This window comes from Littorina saxatilis, unplaced genomic scaffold, assembly GCF_037325665.1.
Source record: "Littorina saxatilis isolate snail1 unplaced genomic scaffold, US_GU_Lsax_2.0 scaffold_1327, whole genome shotgun sequence".
In the NCBI taxonomy this organism is placed as follows: Eukaryota; Metazoa; Mollusca; class Gastropoda; order Littorinimorpha; family Littorinidae; genus Littorina; species Littorina saxatilis.
This window is the reverse complement of record NW_027126442.1, coordinates 1-24787: the sequence shown is the minus strand read 5'-3', so window position 1 is coordinate 24787 and position 24787 is coordinate 1. Positions and strand designations below refer to the sequence as shown.

Sequence of the window (24787 nt, the reverse complement as noted above, 5' to 3'; positions counted from 1 at the left end):
TTCAATAAACAATATCCTGTAATCTGCTTTCAGAGATGTTTAACTGCGCATCTGACACAACAAACACGTAGATCTTAACTGATTTACTACTACTCCCTACTTCCTTTTCAATTTGTATTGTGATTCCTTCTGATCCGTTTTCAATTCGCCTTCCACTTCCATGCAGTTTGTTGTCGTCAGTTGTTCTGAGATCCAGCCATAACGCATATTTATTTGTCAAGAAATCTTCTACGCCAACACCGTGTAAATGTAGATCTTTAGCCACAAGATCAGATGTTGGGTCTTTCAATCTTCCTCCAGTAAAGTACTTTCTTGCTTCATCATAGTGTTGGTATGGCAGCATGCCAGATGCAAATATTTGGTTTGGCTGCCCTTCAATTGTGCAATATACTCTATTGATTAGTGGATTGTAAAACTTTTCTATTTGCCTTTCATATGAATCTTTTGGTTCCTCAAACAACATAAGTATTCCCTTCATTGACCTAGCTGGTGTATTCAAGTTAATGTTCCAGATTGGATCAGCCTGGCTTTTTGAAAGTGTACTGTGATTCAACACTCTTTCATAATAGATAGGCAGCTTAGAACTGTACTGATTTTCTATAAGTCTAGCCAGTTCAGGATGGTTTACAACATCAAACTCTAAAGAAATTCCAGACACCTTATACTTTGCTTCCGGGTCTTGTGAAAGCATAACACGATCATAACTATTGAAAGTCAGGTCGTATGACAGCCTGTCACGCAATGCTCCTTGATAGAAGGGAGGATGTGAATTTATGAGTTCAAAGTCAAGTGGAATACAAAATTTGTTTCCAAAAGCAACATTGACAGCGTTATCTTTTTTGTTATTGTCAGCTTTATCTCCTGCTCCTATTCTAACTTTTATCCCATTGTCTGACTGAATCCCTTGAAACACTCTGTTTTTCTTTTCATTGTCGGTCAACCAATTATCTGCGTAAACTAAAAATACATCTGCATTATTCAATGACATCACTTCCCGCCCTTCCAGTTTGACAGTAATCTTCCTCACAATTGCTCTTCCTACATTATAAGCCAAAGTCCTATTTGCATCTGAGCCAGATTCTAATTCTAATTTGAATGATAGTCTTACAGTGCCTGGTACAATAACATCGTTCTTACCTAGATTAGGAAACCTAACAGTAAGTATTTCATTCTGATCAATAGTAGAAGGATTATTTGTAACTATAACTGTTTGCCTTATTCCTTTTACCCCGAGAGGTTCTTTCAGCCTTCTGTAAGGATCAAGAACAGAACCGAACGATTGTGCCATCTTTTTTTATTTTCAAAATAAAAAATAAGTTACAAATGGCAGAAGGTGGATTTGAAGATTTATTTGAGCCAGCGGACGACATGAGCGAAGCAATCCCTTTGGTTCCCTACCATCATTCACTGCATTATGAGGTGGCACGACATGAACTTCTGGAAGGTAAAGTTAGAGATTTCTACAAAAGTTTAGGAGAAGAACCTGATGTTTTAGATCCAAACCAGTTCAAAATGGAAGCAAATCATTTATATACAACTAGCGATAAAGGAGAAAAAGTCCAACTTACATATAAATCTAATCCTGCTAAGTTTCTATCAAAAGTTTCACTAAAACAAAAACTTACTGCTAATCGACTTAGGCAATTAGATATTGTGCCTAGCACACGGTCATCATCTTCCCATGTTGTTTCCTTACTTCAACAAGCAGAACTAGGACTACCAACTGCTACTCAAATAGAATCTGTTCCATTGCAAGATCTTAATAAACTTGCAGATGAGGCTGATCAACTTATACAAGAGATAGAGACTTCTTTTTCTGAGGAAACTTCACTGAAGACTCCACATGAACTATTACCTATGAGAGAAATAGAAGCCCTTAATCAATCACTACAAACCATCAGAGGTGAAATAGCAAATAATCTGTCAAAACTAGGTCAGCTGGATGAAGATATAAACAAAGAGAAACAAAAACTTGCTGATGCTGATGATTTGAACCTAGAACAAGAAGTAAAAAACAGAATTTCTAAGCGTTTAAAAGATTTGCAGGAGGAGAAAGCCATAAGGTTAGAAGTTCTAAGTAACAATAGAGAACAACTGAGAACACAGGTCAGCAGAATAAAAAATACAATTCAAAGAATCCTTTACGAAGACACAACTCTTGCTGAAAGAATTAGAACGCTTTTCAGAGAGCAGGGAATCACAATAGCTAGTATACTAACTGCGTTAGGATTTGCAATAAGCACATTAGTGTTAACACTCACAGGTGGCACTGTCACACCTCCACCTCCACCTTCACCTTCATCTCCATCTGATCCGGGATGGGTAAAGAAACAACTCAAACACATTGCAGAACTATTAAAGAAACTAGCAGCAAAAGCTTTGGATGCACTTCCAGGAATCATTGGTTCAATTGTTAGCTGGCTGTTATCTTTTGCAGGTAAAGTTGTTGGTTTCATGGCTGAACATCTCTGGACTCTAATAGTTTTAATTGCAGGTGTTCTGCTAACGAGAATAAAGCAAAAGTAAGCCTACACCCACTCCACCAATTACTAGAGCAGTCTTCTGCGATTCATGATCATCACTAATACTAACAGCTTGATCATCACTAGTGACAGAATGATCTTCACCTGCAGCGTGATCTTCACTTGTCACGCTTTGTTTCTGTTCATTGTGATATGGCTGTAACATCGTTCTGATTTCTGAATTCAGTTCTTCACCCTTTCCAAGCGGCTGGGTGTCACTAGCAATAATGATTTCATTGTTATAATTTGTTATTGTTCCAATCTGCAGCTGGAGATCAGAAGGTAACATGTAAAGGCCGTTACCAACAGCAAAGTCAACTTTTGATCTTGCATAACGGAGAGAGTCTTGATACCTTTTGATGCTGGAAGGCAGATCAACTGCAGAGTTTATGACATCTTCTAAATTTGATAACAACTGTTTCTGTGCACCAAACCCTGTGCTTGTTCTCATTATGTTTGATCGTGTCTGTGCCTGCGAGCCTAGCAAGCACCACGTATATGTTCGGATAGATTCATTGATCCTTTCAACACCTGATCCAGTGAAACCTTTGCCGGTGTCTAATATAAAAGTAGTCCATGCATTGTGGTGCTCTTGTTCTATTGATCCTAACTGTACCTGCACATTTGAAGAAAAAGATGTATGACCTGGCCAGTAATCAAAATTATACCTCCTGTGGACACCCCATAAATATAGTGTTCCCATGCCATGGTTTTTGTCTTGCTTTTGCCTAAAGTCGGTCTTAAAATCTATATTGAATTCATTGCAGAGACGCTCATACACTTTCATGTTTATCCTATTGTTGAATGGGTTCCAGCTCTTTTCATGCGGCATTGGTGCCTGAAGTTCAGACAAGATTCTCCTGCACTGATAGTAAACGTGAAATGTGTACACACACTTTGTCAGTAAGTTTGAATTATTCATGTGGTCTGCATAGGACACTCCACATCCTGTGGTTGCACAGAATATTGCAAAGTTTAACTGATTCTGATAGAACTGAATTGGGTGAGAGTTCCACATCTTTGGAACACTATCATTTTTGATTGGGGGATTTAGGTAAGAATGGAATGGGTCAGGCACTTTAACGCGAATGGATTCTGTTTCTGTTACAGCAAAGTCCAACTCATGGAAAGAAATAGTCTTTGGATTGTAATATGGTCCAGTTTTGTATTTAACGTCTTTGTTGAATTTATACTGAATCATTTTTGTTGTTGAATAAAAAATGTTTATCACACTAACAAATGTGAAGACTGGTGTGCCAGTTAAACTTGCAAACCCTATCAACAATCAAAATGGAGGAATGAAAGTTGCACTGCATGAAATTATGTACAAGGTTACTTGGTATAATATCAGTAAAAAAAAGAATAACAACTGGGTTAGAATTAATGGTAAAACACATTCTGTAGAAGATGGTTACTATGACTTCTGCACTTTAGAGAAAGAATTGTTTGCTCCAGTAGGTATTACAGCGAGTTTAAATCATGCAAGTCTCATTGCTACTCTTACTATGCCCAAAACTAGAGAAGTAAACAGATCATTTGAGTTTCCAACCAAACTCCTTGATATGCTTGGAATTACAAATATATACAAGGGAACACGTCCCATTGACATGGATGTTAACAGTGTACTGTTTGTTCACATGAGAGAGCTTAACACATCCTATAATCTGTTTAATGATCAGCGTTCTGATCTGCTTAGAATTCTTCCACCGAGTGATGCCTCTTTTTGTAAAATGCACGTGCCAACATTTAAGACACTTCAGTTCAAGGACTTGGAGGAAGGGTGTCATGAATTCCTACACATTGATCTGAAAAATCAAAGTGGACAACCAGTTGATTGTTTGTTTAACATTACATTGGAAATAGTTCCATAAAATATTGAGTATTAAAATGTCGAGTGGACCTACAATAGCTTATCCTGTTGCATGTTCAACTATAGAGTTGAAAGATTTAGCAGACGCTATCGACTTTGAGAGCAATGCTGAAGTTGGTGCAGTGTATGCATTCGAGTTTACAGACACTGGTCATTACAAGAGAAAGGAAATCGACGATGAAAAGAAACCAAGATTCCTCAAACTAGGTCAAATCCGTGATGTTAATGTACCTGATCCAATTGTCGATGACATATACTACATGTGGAAACATCAGAATAAAAAATGGGTACTTAGTCCTGTTATGAAAAAGATTGACTGGGAAATGAAGTTTGAATTTGTGAGTCCATACACTCTTGTTGGAAAAGACGACACATTCCGTAAGTCAATCAATGCTAAACCACTAATTGTTAGCCTTGTTCCTGCGTTTAACAGCAGGGGAGAAGTTGCAGTTAAACCTTTCCATAAGAACAACTATCTCATTCACAGAAAACAAAGTGTTGAAAAGGACGCTGACACCATTGTCGATTTTATACCCAAGCTTCCAATAGGGCAGAATGCAACTATGATATTTGATATAGTTGTCAGGAAAAGGGAAGAAACCACAAACACTGTTCTAATGAGAGGAATAAATCTCAACTGGAGACCATTAAATGTTGAAGAAGTCAGAGTATTTATTGCTGTTCAAAAGGATTCTAACACAATAAAGAAACAGACGTCAAACCAAAATGTTGTTGTTAACGCAGATATAAATAATTTAACAGAAATAAGAAGTATTAATCTTACTTATCTTGATTTGATTGCTTTCTACTATACAGATAAGGTGTTAAGCAATGAACAGCTTCAAAGCTTAGCAGAAACACTGGCCAGTGAGAATTAAGATAAATATTTTATAATTTGCATTAAAAAGATGACTAGCAGTGTGAAGCTTTATCCTAATATTGATGAAAGTGCAGCAGAAAGTCAACAATTCAGACTGGCACACATTAGTAATATACAAAAACAACTAGAAGATGAATTAGAAAAATATTCTCGCGCTAGACGTAAGTACTCAACAACTTACAACAGCCTTTCTAATGCCAGCACTGGTTCTACTATCCTTGCATCAGCTGCAGGTGTAACGGGAACAATTCTGTTAGCTACCGGAGTAGGGACTCCAGTTTCTCTAATCCTAGGTGGTGTCGCAGCAGCAGTTGGTGGTTTATCATTTATAGCATCAGCTATAATGAAAAAAATTGTGAAAAAGCTTGAAAAACACGAATCCATTTCCACTCTTGCATCATCAAAATTGTCTAGCCTAAAACTGTCTATCAGTAAAGCACTTGAAGATTCAAAAGTTTCTGACGAAGAATTCAAACAGATACAAACAGACTTTGATGACTACAAAAGTAAGAAAGCAAGTATTCAAACAAAAACACGAGCTGAATATAACAAGCCAATCGATATAGAAGATCTGAAAAAGCAGTTTTTAAAAAAGGGGATTCAAATAGGACGGGAAGAAAAAGTAAAAATAGAATCACTTGTAAAGAGTTAACTATTCGTTTAGACAGTCACATTGCATGTATCAGATATAATTCTAACAGTGAAAGAACATATGAAGTAAAGTTTGTAAATGAGAGAGCGTATTGAGCTTAAGAATGTTGTATAAGAGAAAGGGGGAATGTACGTTCTGGGTTACTGATTCCGACAGACCCGGCATTGGTTCAAAACAACCTTACTTTACTGTATTTTTTTTTGGTATGGATTTATGCAGTATTTTTCTGATTTTGTCGCATGTTTCATTTTAGTAAAAGTTTAGTCCAGAAGCCTATTTTGCGTTAATATTTAGGGTCTGTCGGAATCGGTGAGCCAGAACGTACATTCCCCCTTTCTCTCAGGCCGAACACGGAAAACCCGAGGCGGCAAGCATGAGCAGTACTAATCTCTTGAGCAGTAACAACAGAAGGTCAACTCTTCATCTCTGAGTAAGTTCAGACACCTATTCTTCAATGGTTTAATTGGGAGATGTTATAAAAAAAAAATACAAGATCATCTGTGTGTGTGTGCGTGCGTGTGTGTGTGTGTGTGTGTGTGTGTGTGTGTGTGTGTGTGTGTGTGTGTGTGTGTGTGTGTGTGTGTGTGTGTGTGTGTGTGTTTTCAAGTGATACATTTTTATTTTAAATTTTGAGTTTGAAACAAACTCACAGCTCTGTTGCATTCTATTTTTAATTTGTATTTCATGCTCTTTCTTTTTTACATTTAGTCAAGTTATGACTAAATGTTTTAACATCGAGGGGGGAATCGAGACGAGGGTCGTGGTGTATGTGTGTGTGTGTGTGTGTGTGTGTGTGTGTATGTGTGTGTATGTGTGTGTGTGTGTGTGTGCGTGCGTGTAGAGCGATTCAGACCAAACTACTGGACCGATCTTTATGAAATTTGACATGAGAGTTCCTGGGATTGATATCCCCATACGTTTTTTTCATTTTTTTGATAAATGTCTTTGATGACGTCATATCCGGCTTTTCGTGAAAGTTGAGGCGGCACTGTCACGCCCTCATTTTTCAACCAAATTGGTTGAAATTTTAGTCAAGTAATCTTCGACGAAGCCCGGGGTTCGGTATTGCATTTCAGCTTGGTGGCTTAAAAATTAATTAATGACTTTGGTCATTAAAAATCTGAAAATTGTAAAAAAAAATAAAAATTTATAAAACGATCCAAATTTACGTTTATCTTATTTTCCATCATTTGCTGATTCCAAAAACATATAAATATGTTATATTCGGATTAAAAACAAGCTCTGAAAATTAAATATATAAAAATTATTATCAAATTTTTTTTTTTCGAAATCAATTTAAAAACACTTTCATCTTATTCCTTGTCGGTTCCTGATTCCAAAAATATATAGATATGATATGTTTGGATTAAAAACACGCTCAGAAAGTTAAAACAAAGAGAGGTACAGAAAAGCGTGCTATGCAGCATAGCGTAACCACTACCCCGCTCGCGCGCTCTTCTTGTCAATTTCACTGCCTATGCCGTGAGCGGTGGACCACGAGTATACGGTCTTGCTGCGTTGCATTGCGTTCAGTTTCATTCTGTGAGTTCGACAGCTACTTGACTAAATATTGTATTTTCGCCTTACGCGACTTGTTACGTTTAGTCAAGTTTTGACTAAATGTTTTAACGTAGAGGGGGGAATCGAGACGAGGGTCGTGGTGTATGTGCGTGTGTGTGTGTGTCTGTCTGTGTGTGTGTGTGTGACGTGTGTTTGTGTGTGTGTGTGTGTGTGTGTGTGTCTGTGTGTGTGTGTTTGTGCGTGTGTGTCTGTGTGTGTATGTGTGTGTGTGTATATGTGTGTCTGTGTGTGTGTGTTTGTGTGTATGTGTGTGCGTGTGTGTGTGTGTGTGTGTGTGTGTGTCTGTGTGTGTGTGTGTGTGTCTGTGTGTCTGTGTGTGTGTGTGTGTGTGTTTGTGTGTGTGTGTGTGTGTGTGTGTGTGTCTGTGTGTGTGTGTGTGTGTGTGTGCTAACAATGATGACAATAACATCAGGTATAAATGCAGTGCATACGTGAAGTTTCCAACTGTCACACACAAACTCACAAAATGTACTCACAGATTAGTAAGAACGATACACACACACACACACACACACACACACACACACACACACACACACTCACAGACATGCACTCTCACTGGCGGTTTGCATTTTAATAACGACATCCAATAAAGTCTATCAATTAGATTATTCTTTTCTAAGCTCTCTGTCTCTGAGGGATTGCATTTGAATAATGACATCCGACGGGCGCAGTGGCCTAGTGGTAAGACGCCGGCCTTCCAAGCGAGAGGTCGTGGGTTCGAATCCCGGCCGCTGCCGCCTGGTGGGTTAAAGGTGAAGATTTGTCCGATCTCCCAGGTCAACTTATGTGCAGACCTGCCAGTACATTCGTGTGTACACGCAAGCACAAGACCAGGTGCGCACGGTAAATATCCTGTAATCCATGGCAGAGTCCGTTGGGTCATGGAAACACAAAAATACCCAGCATGCTTCCTCCGAAAGCGGCGTATGGCTGCTTTAATGGCGGGGTAAAAACAGTCATACTCGTAAAATTCCACTCGTGCAATAACCACGAGTGAACGTGGGAGTGTCAGCCCATGAACGCAGAAGAAGAAGAAGAAGAAGAATGACATCCAATAAAGTCTACAAATTACGTAATTCCTTTCTAAGTTTTCTGTCTGAGGCGGTTTGCATTAGAATAACGACATCCAATAAAGTCTACCAACCACGTAATTCCTTTCTAAGCTCTCTGTCTCTGACGGTTTGCATTTGTATAACGACATCCAATAAAGTCTACCAACCACGTAATTCCTTTCTAAGCTCTCTGTCTCTGACGGATTGCATTAAACGACATCCAATAAAGTCTACCAACAGCTGCAGAAACTTTTAAGAAACTTAAAACTTATCGAAAGGAATAAGTTGCGCCTTGGGTCATTTTGGTCCTGAATTTCACGACCTCAGCCAGGCAAAGCAGGAAAACAATACAACGTAATTCCTTTCTAAGCTTTCTGTTTCTGACGGTTTGCTTTGGAATAACGACATCCAATAACGTCTACCAACTATCAGCTGCGGAGACTTTTGTCTCGAAAAAAATACGCCGCGTTAAAGTTCCCCTTGGTTTGTCCCTGGCAACTTTTGATATACGTGTATATTTAATGTTTTTCGTGCTTGCTGCTTCATGACACAAAACTTGCCAAATAACGACACCGTTGTTTGGATCGATATAAGAAGCAGTAATGCAGACAATCTGTTCTGTATATGACATTTACACAAGTCGCGTGAAGCAACATGAATACATTTAGTCAAGCTGTCAAACTCAAAGAATGGTACTAAACGCACTGCATTGCATGGACACATGAGATCATCCACGACCGAGACTTTAAAGCGCTGACTTTCTTGTTCAAAATTTAGCGGCCCGCATTCCCTTGCAAAAGCAACTTTTCAACGACAAACACCATACACTATATTTTTTTTGAATCAGCAACTGATAAGGAACAGATGTAGAGGTTACATGCCGAGTCTCAGTGATTATCAAAAATAATGGTCGAAGTCAGCGGATCATGAAAAATGCGAGCTTCAGCGAGCTTTTTCATGACCGCGAACTGAGACCATTATTTTTGATAATCACTGAGACGAGGTATGTAACCTCTTTATTCCTCCTTTCTTCAGTTATTCAAAGAAAAGAGGAGTTTTTGTACGAAAGTTAGATCGAATCATATTCACCCAACCAGTCTACCTGCGCAGGCAATCGATTAATGCGCGGTTGTATAGTTCCGTGCAAATCATTCCATTCTGTTAACACTTCTTGTCATTTTCCATGTTTTGAACTAAAATCAAGTAAACAGTTATGTTGTCATTCTGCTGTGGCGGTAAAGGCAGATAGTGTGTGTTCTGTTCATGTTTTGCTATCGCTCAGGAAATGTTCTTTCCTCGAATGTGACTTGCAGACGAAGTTTTACACCCGTGTTCCAACGTTAAAAACTGTATGAAGTTCAGTTTTCTGGGACAAAATAGTGTATGAAACCGCTGCATGTTCTTTAAGTTGATTAAATGTTTGCAATTGATTGCGTGTGATCTGTTTATAAAATGAATATTGTTGAAAACTGACCGTCGGGTTGCAGTCTTGTCGACGCAGCCGAAATCTGGAAGGGGAACTACTCGTGTCGCTAGACAAAGTATGAGAGTTACTTTTCCTTGGAATCTTGCTAGCGATAAACGATTGTGCACGGCAGATCTGAATTCAGAAAACAACCAAACTCATGGATTTTATATTGAGATTCATGTGTTCAAGCCTGTAGTTGCTGGTTTAAATGCGGTATGGTTGTATTTTTTGCTCCAGAAATGTATATTTTGTACATTGGAGTGTTTTGAACTTTTGAGTCGCAAAAAGTAGATCCACAATGTGTACAGTCTCTACCCATGAGCTATCGAGGATTCAGGCCCGTTGTTGGGTAAGTGATTGTGGTTGTTGGGTAAGTTATCGAAAAATAACTAGCCCTACAAGTTTACAGAGAGAAAGAAGCAGAGGGGGGAATAAAATGATAATAATATGTGTCTTCTTCAAACAATAAAGAAAGTCGAAATTTTAACGGTTTTCTCCATTTTAAGCCAATTTTCAATCAAATACAACAAAATCAAATATTTTCTCATACCGGAGGAAACAGCATACAATGATATCACCTTTGTGATTCAAATACAGATTTTTAAAAAATCAAAAAAATCAGCTAATATTGAGTGACAATTTCAAAAACGAATTTTGAAGGTACCATGATGGATTGAAATCATATAGTCCGCACTAAGTCAAAGATCATCTTACAAAAATGTCAACAAATGGATGAAAATCTGTAGCCGTGAAAGTGCCGCCTCAACTTTTGCAAACGGGCAAATATGACGCCATCAAATAGTCCAATGAAATAAATCGGAGAAAAAGCTCTTACAAAATGCCCTGAAAAAATGTATGCATAAATTGTCATGAAAATCCGTCGGGTAATTTCTGAGAAATGCTTGTCACATACATACATACATACATACATACATACATTCACACATACATGCATACACACACGCATACATCGGGAGACAAACCTCGCTCCCCGATCTCGTTAAAACATTCAGTCATTACTTGACTGAATGTAAAAAGCACATTCAATACCTCGTAAATGATGATTGAGTAGGCAAGCAAATTCAATAATACCAAGGTGCGTATAGTTATCACGTGTCACACACACACACACACACACACGCACACACACCCACACACACACACACGCACACACATACACACACATACACATACACACACACACACACGCACACACACACACTCACACATACACACACACACTATAAGACTTAAAATAGGCACAACCTATAGGGTGTATCCTTATTGAAGTCACACAGCTTGCACGCTATAAAACGTGGTACAAATTGAGTTTAGCTCACAGTGGATGGCTGCATAGTCCCAGAGTACTACAGGTGAGTTCATCTTGATTCGTTCATGTCCTGCCGAGTGTATGCCGTACTTCAAATTCTAGTTTCGGCATTACAATTATTTATCGGAGTTTTTTTTTATTTTTTTTTTTTATTCAATTAATAAAACACAATATAACAAACATGGTAACTGTATTTTCTGTTTGCACACATACTCTCTCATTTACATGCGGTTCAGAAAAAACTTTTACATTATACAAAAGGACTAAAAATAGTCATACGTGAAAAAATATACGTGTCAACATGTGTAGCATCAACATGATCATATGTCATCATATATTGATCTTTTTTTAAGAACAATATTCGCATCATAATGTATGGCTGTCTTTACCTTATATCAAAGAAAATAAACAATAATTTGTTTTTATTAATAAAACTTCAGACTAACGAAATCTCAAAACAACATGATTTCCAAAAATAATTCCCAGGGTTAATCGTGAATCGTTTTTTTTTTTAAATGCTTACGCACATCTTTGCGATTAAAATAATGTGGTTAATCTTCTTCATATTTTTGCTGTTACTTTTTATACCAAAAAGCACATCTGTAACATTCAACCTAATTCTTTTGCCAATGTTTACTAAAATGTACATTTCAATATATTTTCAAAACCTGAGCACTGTTGGGCATTCAAAGAAAAAATGCTCCATCCAATTCATCAAGTTTATCCTTACAATATGTACAGTTTTTATCAGCCTTCACTTTCATTTTACACAATAAAATATTAATTGGATAAATGTTTTGCAATATTTTCCAATGCAGTACACGTAATCGAACTTCACTAGTGACAGTGACTGCTAAGTTCCAATTCTTTTCGTCAATTTCAAATCCTAATTTTCTTCTCCAAAATCCTTCTGAACAGGGTGGGCTGTATTGTTTTCCTACCAGAATCTTTCGAATTTCTTTTACTGATTTAACTTTTTTTCCCACAGAAGGTCGGAATGTCACAGACTGAACAATTTACATCGTTTATATCGACATTTCTTAAAAGGAGATGTACAGCTGTTCGAACAACATTGTACTCAAGCAATCTATTAATTGCAGTGTAGCCAGTTCTTTCACACACTTCTTCATAGGTAGCAAAACGTCCATTCTCACACACATCGCTCACATACATTATACCACTTTTAATCCAATCCGCAAAAAAGAGTGGGTTTCCTTGACAAATTATATCTTTGTTGTTCCACAACAAACCCGAAACAGAATTACCATTATTATCGACTTGATTGTTATCAAGCCATGCCTTCAACACAGCGGACCAAAATTCCGATTTAATACTGACCAATCCTTTAAATGGTTTGCTATTAATTTTCGCAAAAAAACACTCAAAGCGACTCCCAAAACGGAAAAACAGTGCTTTTGGGAGCCATGACCATTTCTGGTCTTCATTAGGCAGAGTTAGGTTCACAACCCAGCTTAACAAAAAAGAACACTGCATCTGACACAAATCAATCATATTTAATCCACCTTGCTTTACTTCGTTACATAAAACAGTTCTTTTCACCTTTTCAAATGCTTTTCTGTTGCAGTCTTTTTTGCGCCACACGAAGCGAAACATTAACCTATTAATTTCAGTTAGAACGTCGTCTGGTACAATCAGCGCCTGCATTATATAGACAAAATGTGGCAGAATAAACGTTTTGAATACACAGACTTTACCAATAATGCTCAAATTCCTTTTCTCCCACACGCAGATGAGCCTTTTTGCAACATTCACTCTCTCTTCCCAATTCTCTTTTACTTTTGACGCACGCATATAATTACAGAAATATACACCTAAAATTGTCATTTTGTCTGTACATGCAAAACCGCAACACTCATTCCTACAATTCTTTCGCGACCCAAACCACATTAGTTTGGATTTTTGGTGATTTATGTTCAAACCTGATATTTCCGAAAATTTACCAATCAAAGCCAGGGCTTGGAACATGTCATGTTCATCTTGCAAAAACAATGTAACATCATCAGCATACAACAATACTTTCAAAACGTTATTCATATCTCCGTTGTTCCATAATGACATACCCTTTATATTTTTGGCCTCTCGAATTTTGATTGCTAACAATTCAACTGCTAATACGAAGGCTAGTGCGGAAAAAGGACACCCTTGCCTTATTCCGGAATCAATATTAAAAAGTTCAGATAACCAACCACAATAATTTACACAACTTTTTGCGTTTTTCATCAAAACATCAATCCATTTCACAAAATCAGTTCCAAAACCAAATGTTTCAAACATCTTCAACATAATAAACTCTTTGGAGATGGATGCATGAAAAAAGTCAATTGACACCATCAATCCAGGCTTATTATGTAAATCTGCATGTTCTAAAACATCATCAACTAATCGCAATAAGGTTGAGACACGTCTACCTTTTATATACCCAACTTGATCCTCACTCACAACATTCCCAACAACATCAGAGAGCCGAAGAGCTAAACATTTCGCTAATAACTTATAATCTGTATTAATCAGTGAAATAGGTCTCCAATTTTTTAAATCATTTCTTGACAAATCCTTTCCTTTATGAATCAGTGTAATTGCCGCTTTACACTTTGAATTAGATAGAGTTCCATTCTTAAAAGCAGAGTTAAAAGACGCAAGTATATACCTTTTTAGGCTCCTCCAAAAAAATTATAAAACTCAACTGTTAATCCATCAATTCCAGGCGCAGAACCATTATTCATACGCTTTAGAGCTGACAAAACTTCTCCTTCTACCACTTCCCCTTCACAACTGTCTTTGTGCTGATCATTTATTTTTAAAACCTTTGTTCCATCCACAAAAGTGTCAATTTTCAAGCTCATGTTTCCCTCAACAAATCAGCAAAATACGTTTTTTGGACGAGAATAATATTATCTTGCGTTGTAACAATTCGTCCGTTATCATCTTTTACACTTTCCATTATTTTTGCGCTTGCTCTCGCCTTTTCTAACCCAAGAAAAAAAGGTGTGTTCCTTTCACCCTGCTCGATCCATTGAACTCTTGCACGCACCTGTGCTGCACGAGATTTACGCTGCTCTGACAGTTCTAACTGCAGCTTGACCTTCTGCCGTTTACCTTGCGTTTGAATACAGTCAGGGGAGATCCCAAGGGTTTTATCCAACTCATTTAATTCACCATACAGTTTGCAACATCATTTTTAATTTCAAAACTTTTAAATTTACTAAAATTTTGGGAAAAATCCTTGATTCTCATTTTCAATAATTCCCATCCAAGTTGACAATCCTCTTCAACATCAAGTTGAAATGTGTCAAACATTTTGTTCATTTGATCAACAAAGCTCACATCATGCAACAGAGAATTATTAAATTTCCAATAACCTTCTCCTCTAACGACATCAGATAGTTTAATATGAATACTACAGCCTCTGTGGTCCGACGTCGCAACAGAGATTATGTCACAATCAACAATCTTTTCAAACACACTTAAGCTACTAAAAACGTAGTCAAGTCTTCTTGCCACAAATGGAATATTTTTTTACCATGTAAATTCTTTTCTATCTATAAATGATGCATTCTCCATACATCGTATAAATCACATTCATTCACCAGGTCATTAAATTGTTTCACAACAACGTTTGAATGTTTCTCTCCACTTATTATGTCGAGCTCATTACTCATGACACAATTAAAATCACCACACAACACTATATCACCATCTTCCCTTTTTAACATGTCTGAAACATCTGCAAAAAAAGTCATTTTCTCTCTAGACTCGTTTGGTGCATAAACATTTGCGATAATCAAACTTTGGTTATCACTACGAATCTTCACTGCAAGAATGCGCTTCGTTTCACACACGATCTTTACATGATCACAAACAAACCCTTTTTTTTTTTTAATAATATAACCTGTCCCGCGCTATGCACGGTACTTTCACTGTAAAACAGATCACTCTCTCCTCCATTCTTCACATTTCTCGGAGTTAGACATTGTGAATCTTGCCAAAGAAACAAATCTTAATGTCCGTCTCTGGCCTTAAATCAAATTATTTCTCGGAGTTAGACATTGTAAAGCTTGTCACAGAAACAAATCTGAATTTCCATTTCTGGCCTTTAATCAAATTATTTCCCGGATTTAGACATTGTAAAGCTTGCCAAAGAAACAAATCTGAATTTCCATCTCTGGCCTTAAATCAAATTATTTCTCGGAGTTAGACATTGTAAAGCTTGTCACAGAAACAAATCTGAATTTCCATTTCTGGCCTTTAATCAAATTATTTCCCGGATTTAGACATTGTAAAGCTTGCCAAAGAAACAAATCTTAATTTCCATCTCTGGCCTTAAAACAAAATCAATTTAAAGAGATATTCTTTCTTCATATCAGGGGTCGAATTCAAGCAAAGTCTTTTTTCTTTTATATCTGTCTCATAATTATGTGTGCGTCTGTCTGCAATGAAGACCATTTTGTTGACGGACTTGCGAATATCTCGGGTTTTTTTTTAAACGGAACGTTCCCATTCTTATCTTTCTTGTTTTAGATTCTGGATTTTGGAACTCTTTTAAATCTCTTGGGTTTTGTTGGTGTTTTTTTGTTTTGTTCGTTAGTTTATTCATTCGTTTGTTTGTTGTTTTATACGTGAATCTGACAATAAAAATACGTCTTGGAAAGTATGGTGACAATTGACAAACAAAAGGTATATCCTATTCGATTTTTAAATCATGCGCAAACGATTTTATCGTCTGTTCACACTGAATATATAAACTGTATATATAAACTGTATATATAAACTGTATATATATATATATATATATATAAATATAAAACATCAGAAATATATAATTATAATATTATTATATATATAATTATATACATACACACACACACATTGCACCGGCATACATCATACACACACACACACACACACACACACACACACACACACCGTCACACACACATTCACACCGTCACTGCACACACACATTATAACTGACATATATAATGACACACAAACGGTACACACAGACACACACTGTGCACACTCACGCACACACTGGGACACACAAACATACACACACACACACATGCACGCGCGCGCGCGCGCACACTATGGGCACACACACTCGCACACACACACACACACACACACACACACACATTTTTTGGTATCTCTTATTTTCTCCATAAGAGCCTTGTAAGTGCACAAGAGGAGATACAGTACGAATAGCCCGTGCGTTGAGCAGAGAAAGTAGGTCATTTTAAACTGACAATTTTTGGTCAGCCAGATAAGAGTTTGTCTCTATTCCTTAGCAAACCTCCGGTACCGAGCGAGTTAATCATGTTCACATGTGTTGCTGAGGCGAGCTTTGCTGGCCCTGAGAAAGCCCACTGACCACAGAGAGGTCTTTGTTCTAGTTCCCCCCCCCCCCCCCTCCCCAAAACATCCGGCCGAGAGGGTGGCTGATTGACTGGACTTTACTCTCCATGTATCTGTAGGAAGTGACTCGAGTTGGAGATTTTAGGATTTTCATTGCCCTTCCTTTTCTGTCCTTTTTACATTTAGTCAAGTTAGACTAAATGTTTTAACATAGAGGGGGAATCGAGACGAGGGTCGTGGTGTATGTGTGTGTGTCTGTGTGTGCGTGTGTGTGTGTGTGTGTAGAGCGATTCAGAGTAAACTACTGGACCGATCTTTATGACATTTTACATGAGAGTTCCTGGGTATGATATCCCCGGATTTATTTTTCATTTTTTCGATAAATGTCTTTGATGATGTCATATCCGGCTTTTTGTAAAAGTTGAGGCGGCACTGTCACACCCTCATGAAATTTTGGCCAAGCAATCTTCGACGAAGGCCGGACTTTGGTATTGCATTTTAGCTTGGTGGCTTAAAAATTAATTTATGACTTTGGTCATTAAAAATCTAAAAATTGTAATTAAAAATTTTTTTTTAAAACGATCCAAATTTACGTTCATCTTATTCTTCATCATTTTCTGATTCCAAAAACATATAAATATGTTATATTCGGATTAAAAACAAGGTCTGAAAATTAAAAATATAAAAATTATTATCAAAATCAAATTTCCGAAATCGATTTAAAAACAATTTCATCTTATTCCTTGTCGGTTCCTGATTCCAAAAACATATAGATATAATATGTTTGGATTAAAAACACGCTCAGAAAGTTAAAACGAAGAGAGGTACAGAAAAGCGTGCTATGCAGCACAGCGAAACCACTACCGCGCTGAACAGGCTCGTCAGTTTCACTCCGTTTTGCACAAGCGGCGGACTACGGTCATTGTGAAAAAATGCAGTGCGTTCAGTTTCATTCTGTGAGTTCCACAGCTTGACTAAATGTAGTAATTTCGCCTTACGCGACTTGTTACATTTAGTCAAGTTTTGACTAAATGTTTTAACATTGAGGGGGAAATCGAGACGAGGGTCGTGGTGTATGTGTGTCTGTGTGCGTGGGTGTGTGTGGAGCGATTCAGACCAAACTACTGGACCGATCTTTATGAAATTTAACATGAGAGTTCCTGTGAATGATATCCCCGGACATTTTTTTCATTTTTTCGATAAATACCTTTGATGACGTCATATCCGGCTTTTTCTAAAAGTTGAGGCGGCACTGTCACACCCTCATTTTTCAATCAAATTGGTTGAAATTTTGGCCAAGCAATTTTCGACAAAGGCCGGACTTCGGCATTGCGTTTCAGCTTGGTGGCTTAAAAATTAATTGATGACTTTGGTCATTAAAAATCTGAAAATTGTAAAAAAATTACAAAAATTATAAAACGATCCCAATTTACGTTCATCTTAGTCTTCATCATTTTCTGATTCCAAAAACATATAAATATGTTATATTTGGATTAAAAACAAGCTCTGAAAATTAAAAATTGCATTGCGTTCAGTCTCATTCCGTGAGTTCGACAGCTTGACTAAATGTTGTATTTTCGCCTTACGCGACTTGTTACATTTAGTCAAGTTTTGACTAAATGTTTTAACATAGAGGGGGAATCGAGACGAGGGTCGTGGTGTATGTGTGTCTGTGTGTGTGTCTGTTTGTGCGTGTGTGTGTGTAGAGCGATTCAGAGTAAACTACTGGACCGATCTTTATGAAATTTGACATGAGAGTTCCTGGGTATGATATCCCCGGACTTTTTTTCTTTTTTTCGATAAATGTCTTTGATGACGTCATATCCGGCTTTTTGTAAAAGTTGAGGCGGCACTGTCACACCCTCATTTTTCAATCAAATTGATTGAAATTTTGGCCAAGCAATCTTCGACGAAGGCCGGACTTTGGTATTGCATTTCAGTTTGGTGGCTTAAAAATTAATTAATGACTTTGGTCATTAAAAATCTGAAAATTGTAAAAAAAACCAATTTTTTTTATAAAACGATCCAAATTTACGTTCATCTTATTCTTCATCATTTTCTGATTCCAAAAACATATAAATATGTTATATTTGGATTAAAAACAAGCTCTGAAAATTAAAAAATTAAAAATTATGATCAAAGTTAAATTTTCGAAGTCAATTTAAAAACACTTTCATCTCATTCCTTGTCGGTTCCTGATTCCAAAAACGTATAGATATGACATGTTTGGATTAAAAACACGCTCAGAAAGTTAAAACGAAGAGAGGTACAGAAAAGCGTGCTATCCTTCTCAGCGCAACTACTACCCCGCTCTTCTTGTCAATTTCACTGCCTTTGCCATGAGCGGTGGACTGACGATGCTACGAGTATACGGTCTTGTTGAAAAATTGCATTGCGTTCAGTTTCATTCTGTGAGTTCGACAGCTTGACTAAATGTTGTATTTTCGCCTTACGCGACTTGTTTGTTACATTTAGTCGGTCTGGTGCGTGTGGTTTGAATGCCGTCCTGATAAATGTCTTTTAAAAACACATTCACAGTAACATCTTCGACGCAGACACAGACAGTTAGGAAGGGCTCCTCATATGGACCACTTTTTGTTTCATGCTGATAACTAGCTTGTTTTCTTGCGAAGAGTTTTATTTTGTGTTTGGTAGTCCTTCTCTCAATCAATATGAGGCTTATATCGCGCGTATTCCGTGGGTACAGTTCTAAGCGCAGGGATTTAAAAAAAAAAATTATGCAATTTATATCGCGCACATATTCAAAGCGCAGGGATTTATTTATGCCGTGTGAGATGGAATTTTTTTACACAATACATCACGCATTCACATCGGCCAGCAGATCGCAGCCATTTCGGCGCACATCCTACTTTTCACGATCACGGCCTATCTCTCTTAGGTTAACCGTTAGGCCTAATTAGAGTGAAATAGCTTTGATAGACATTCAGCAAAAATTAAATACAGTCAAAATCACAAATGGTCCATAATAGGAGCCTGGGCGCCTAATATGGACTTGTGAAGCGGCCTTCACAAATCACTGTAAAAAGCCCCCTATACTTCAAAATAACATGATACAGCTCAGTGTACAAGTCAGACTAATTTTAATATGCTTTAGATTGATCTATTTCAAGTCGGGTTGATGAGAGCATTATTTGAAAAACACCAGGAAACTAAAGAAGCTTATCAAAAACAGAGTAAAAATAAGTGAAATTATCAACTTCCACGAAAAGAAGACTTTTTTTTTTTTTAAATCTCGAAGACTAGTTATAGGTTATTTCCAGCAAGCTTCTTAATGAATTAATGAAAATAGCCTTTAGCTTTTTATATTTAGTCAAGTTTTGACTAAATATTTTAACATCGAGGGGGGAATCAAGACGAGGGTCGTGGTGTATGTGTGTGTGTGTGTGTGTGTGTGTGTGTGTGTGTCTGTGTGTGTGTGTAGAGCGATTCAGACTAAACTACTGGACCGATCTTTATGAAATTTGACATGAGAGTTCCTGGGTATGAAATCCCCATACGTTTTTTTCATTTTTTTGATAAATGTCTTTGATGACGTCATATCCGGCTTTTCGTGAAAGTTGAGGCGGCACTGTCACGCCCTCATTTTTCAACCAAATTGGTTCAAATTTTGGTCAAGTAATCTTCGACGAAGCCCGGGGTTCGGTGTTGCATTTCAGCTTGGTGGCTTAAAAATTAATTAATGACTTTGGTCATTAAAAATCTGAAAATTGTAAAAAAAAATAAAAATTTATAAAACGATCCAAATTTACGTTTATCTTATTCTCCATCATTTGCTGATTCCAAAAACATATAAATATGTTATATTCGGATTAAAAACAAGCTCTGAAAATTAAATATATAAAAATTATTATCAAAATTAAATTGTCCAAATCAATTTAAAAACACTTTCATCTTATTCCTTGTCGGTTCCTGATTCCAAAAACATATAGATATGATATGTTTGGATTAAAAACACGCTCAGAAAGTTAAAACAAAGAGAGGTACAGAAAAGCGTGCTATCCTTCTTAGCGCAACTACTACCCCGCTCTTCTTGTCAATTTCACTGCCTTTGCCATGAGCGGTGGACTGACGATGCTACGAGTATACGGTCTTGCTGAAAAATGGCAGCTACTTGACTAAATATTGTATTTTCGCCTTACGCGACTTGTTTTTCTTCGATTTGTTGAAGGTGGTTCATATTCACACCGGTGACACTGTGACGGTTCCCCTACGCTTTGTGTTCGGTGCCCTGACCCTTTGTGTTCGGTTCCCACTCGGTTCCCACACGCCAAAATTCGCGGACAAGATCGAGGTACTGTCACACAAAACATCCATTTATGGTAGTATTACGCAATGTTGCTCTCTGAGAATGGTCTTGTTAGATCTGTGAGTGTTTACACTACATGCCTAGGTGCTGTTGGATTGAAGGTTTTTGATATTTTAGCCGTTATTAGGTAGAATGCCTTTCACTCTACTGCAAAACTGCATAATTCGTAGCATCGGCAATAAATATCCTACCAAAAAATGCCTGCTTGGAACTGTCGTTGGTACAGCAAAAAGTTCAACATGTCTGTAGCAGACAGCCCAAGTTTCAAGATTGTAGGGCCATCCAAACAGCCGTAATAATAAAAACAACAAAAGCAGTCAGTGAAATTGGCTGTGTTCGGTCCCCCCACACTTTTGTGACGTAGGCGTGACGTTTCCCATAATTCATTGTGTCGGTCCCCACTTTCTGTGTCGGACCCCACTTTCGACCTAATTTCTCTGTGACGGACCCCACAACCAGCCTATTTTGTGTCGGTCCCCACACCTTCTTGGATTTATGACTTGCCGGTTACTTGTATCATTGTATTCATTGAATCTAATTGTCTCGGAGTTATTTTTCAGCAAAAACCGGCAAGGCAGCACCTTTTGTGATACCAAGTAATGTACTTATTTACTATTAGTATTAGCATTTAGCTGGTCATTCAAACCATAGCTTGTTTAAAGCTAGTAGCAGTAGTAATGATTTAGTAAAATACTACTAGTAGAACTCGAACTCCTATTGCTAGTAAATTACTAATTAGTGCACAGTGACAAGAACAACCATGGCAGTTGGCAATGGCACTGGCAGAATACAGATCAAAACAATATTATTATTAGCCTCACCATGGGTTGACGTCCCATCAAAATGAATCACTGAATGAATTATACGGACTGAATCAAACTTCAGAGACATCATTACAATTTTTCACAAAGATTTTTCAGCAAACAGCCATGTTTACCTGTACACATGTATCAGTGCTATCACTATGACTGACTATGAGTACGACTGTGTGGTAAGCTTGGTAACTTGGTTCGAGACAGAGACTAAGTTGAAACTTATTGAGTTATTTTTCAGCAAAAACCGACAAGGCAGCACCTTTTGTGATACCAAGCAAGTCAGATGACATCAGTATGTGTGTTGTGTGTGTGTGTGTGTGTGTGTGTGTGTGTGTGTGTGTGTGTGTGTGTGTGAGAGAGAGAGAGAGAGAGAGAGAGAGAGAGAGAGAGAGAGAGAGAGAGAGAGAGAGAGAGAGAGAGAGAGAGATTGACACCTTTCCAGATCACTCCGGTTATGCGACACTACCGCGAGCGTCACTACCGCGTGTAACACTACCGCGTGTCACACTACCGCGAGTACGACACTACCGCGTGTCACATTACCGCGCGTACCACAACCGCGAGTACCATAACCGTAGAGAGAACGCATGCAAACTTACTTCTTGTGAGTTTGTGTTCTAACTTTGATTGGAAGCAACCCATTCTATATGTATTCTGATAGTGTGTTCTGATCGTTTTGAGTTCTTGGTTAGCATGACAAACATTGAATTAGTGTTCAGAGAACAGACCAGGCCTTTTTGTTTTATATTTCAAGGAAACATTTCAACCTTTGCCTTCAGCCATGGAAGTCATAAAATGACACGCGGTAATGTTATACTCGCGGTAGTGTGACACGCGGTAGTGTTATACTCGCGGTAGTGTCGTACTCGCGGTAGTGTCGTACTCGCGGTAAGTTCTGTTTCCGTACCCGCGACAGCGGCAGCGACAAAAGAAAACGCGCGCAAACGCGTGACGTGTTTCCGTACTTGCGTTTTAAACATGCGGTAAAATCTGTAAACTCCCGCGTTGCCGTAAGACTAAGAGTAGATATTGGAAAGGCCAGTTCAAGAAGGTGTGGGTGGATCAACACATAATTTGCTGGTATACTGGGAACCGTCCCAGAGATAAATAATGTTATAACAGCAGACGCCGTTTCTTATGCGCATTAGTTTTGCGCAGGCGCCACACTGACTTTGGAAAAAAAACTCGATTTGACAACACAGCTGTTAAACAGCTTTTTATTAGTTCATTCGTATACAACAAAAAGAAATTTGAGTTTTTTAACTTTGAACAAGACTACTTATGAAGAAGACCAAAACACAACATCAACGGAAACAACTGAAGAACCAGGATGCAACAACGGGAGGAGAAGATAACAGCTAATCCGTACAACGTGAGCAGACGGCAGCGAAGTTTTCAGTTTGGGTGAATGGCATTTATACTTGTCTCGTCATGAAGCGAATTTTTCAACCTCAGTTAAAAACGACTACATGAATGTTAGTGCCATGGGTTGTACATCAATACTTCAGAGTGGAAGTGGGGGTATTTAGTGTGGAGTTACGACGGAGTGGCGCAGTGGTTAGAGCGCTTGCCTCTCACGCTGGAGGTCGTGGTTCGTCCCCCACTCGGGGACAAATACAAATACCCGATTTTTCCGAGCGCTCTCCAGTCCACCCAGCTGGAAATGGGTACCTGACCCTACTTAGGACCGGAGAAGGCAAGGCAGCGAGGACGAGGAGATGGGCACCGCCCTCATAAAGCTGGCCCCAGAAAAGTTGAGATCTCTAGCATCTCTCTCCCCTAAGACCAGAAGGTTATGGGAATACCTTTACCTTTACCTTTTTACGAGATAAGAAAAGCCGAATGCGAAAGTTTGTGTCAGTCGAATGCGAAAGTTTGTGTCAGTCGGCAACAGTGAGCTCACACATGGCACAAAAAACGCTTTTCCGTTTTACTCCCCTGTTTGTACTAGTTACATCTTTCGACTTTGGGCATTTTGTGGTGTTTAGGGACAGAAAATAATTGGTTTAGTCCTGTTTCATCGGGAAGTTAGCAGACAAGGGTTGCTATCGACATTTGTAAAGCTGAAAAACATTCCCGAGAAGAATTTCAAGTTGTCAGTGTATGCTGTTGTCGATTGAAACATCGCCGCGTAGTACAGATGGGTAAACCGGAACCATGCGTCTTTGTTATTGCCAATATGCTTTTGGATATTGGCAAAAATGGCCGACTTTAATTCCGTAGCATTATGCTTTGATGATCGGAAGAGATCATCCAATCACAGCCCTCGAATTCCCCCACGTGTCCATCAGAATAGCTATATTAGTTTCTTAGAATTGTTCTGTTCGCAGCTACTGAACTTCCCCGTAACTTTTTTCTGTGGTTATATAATTCTTTTTTAATATGTCATCATATCTGTGCAGAAAATGCAGTCCTCCTGGATAAGGGCACTGTCCGCTGGACTGTTACTTCTAGTTCTTGGAACCAGAAGCGACGCATGGACAGGTATGATATATGGCATCCCAACACTGTCAAAGGTGTTTTACTTCAACAAACAATACAATGGCACATAGCTAACATCCTTGCTGGTTGTGTTGTTGAAAGCGCGGCAATCTCTGGTTTTTCTGTTTATATTGGTTTACACGGAGATCCGTAAAGAGAAGGAGAGAGAGAGAGAGAGAGAGAGAGAGAGAGAGAGAGAGAGAGAGAGAGAGAGAGAGAGAGAGAGAGAGAGAGAGAGAGAGAGAGAGAGAGAGAGAGAGAGAGAGAGAGAGAGAGAGAGAGAGAGAGAGAGAGAGAGAGATTGACTTTGTTTCGAGGAGGGTAATGTATAGATGCTTTTTTTCATCTGGCCCTCGCCCATTGAGGGTAACTCGATTAATAACAATAAGAAAAAATAGAAGTTTAAGTTAACTGCAATACAATTTACATA

The 24787-nt window shown here is 38.2% G+C and overlaps 1 long non-coding RNA gene across 3 annotated transcripts; it reads left to right on the top strand.

Annotated features, from left to right (window-relative positions):
• Positions 1–11277: 11277 nt before the first annotated feature.
• LOC138954871 (uncharacterized) lies at positions 11278–24362 on the top strand. Of its 3 annotated transcripts, XR_011451988.1 has the most exons (4): positions 11285–11401; positions 20924–21046; positions 22115–22168; positions 24279–24356. It is a non-coding gene; the product is annotated as an uncharacterized lncRNA (long non-coding RNA). The 3 variants fall into 3 exon arrangements; XR_011451990.1 differs by lacking the exon at positions 20924–21046 and having other exon boundaries at positions 11278–11401; XR_011451989.1 differs by lacking the exons at positions 20924–21046; positions 22115–22168 and adding an exon at positions 21622–21657 and having other exon boundaries at positions 11297–11401; positions 24279–24362.
• The last annotated feature ends 425 nt before the right edge of the window (positions 24363–24787 follow it).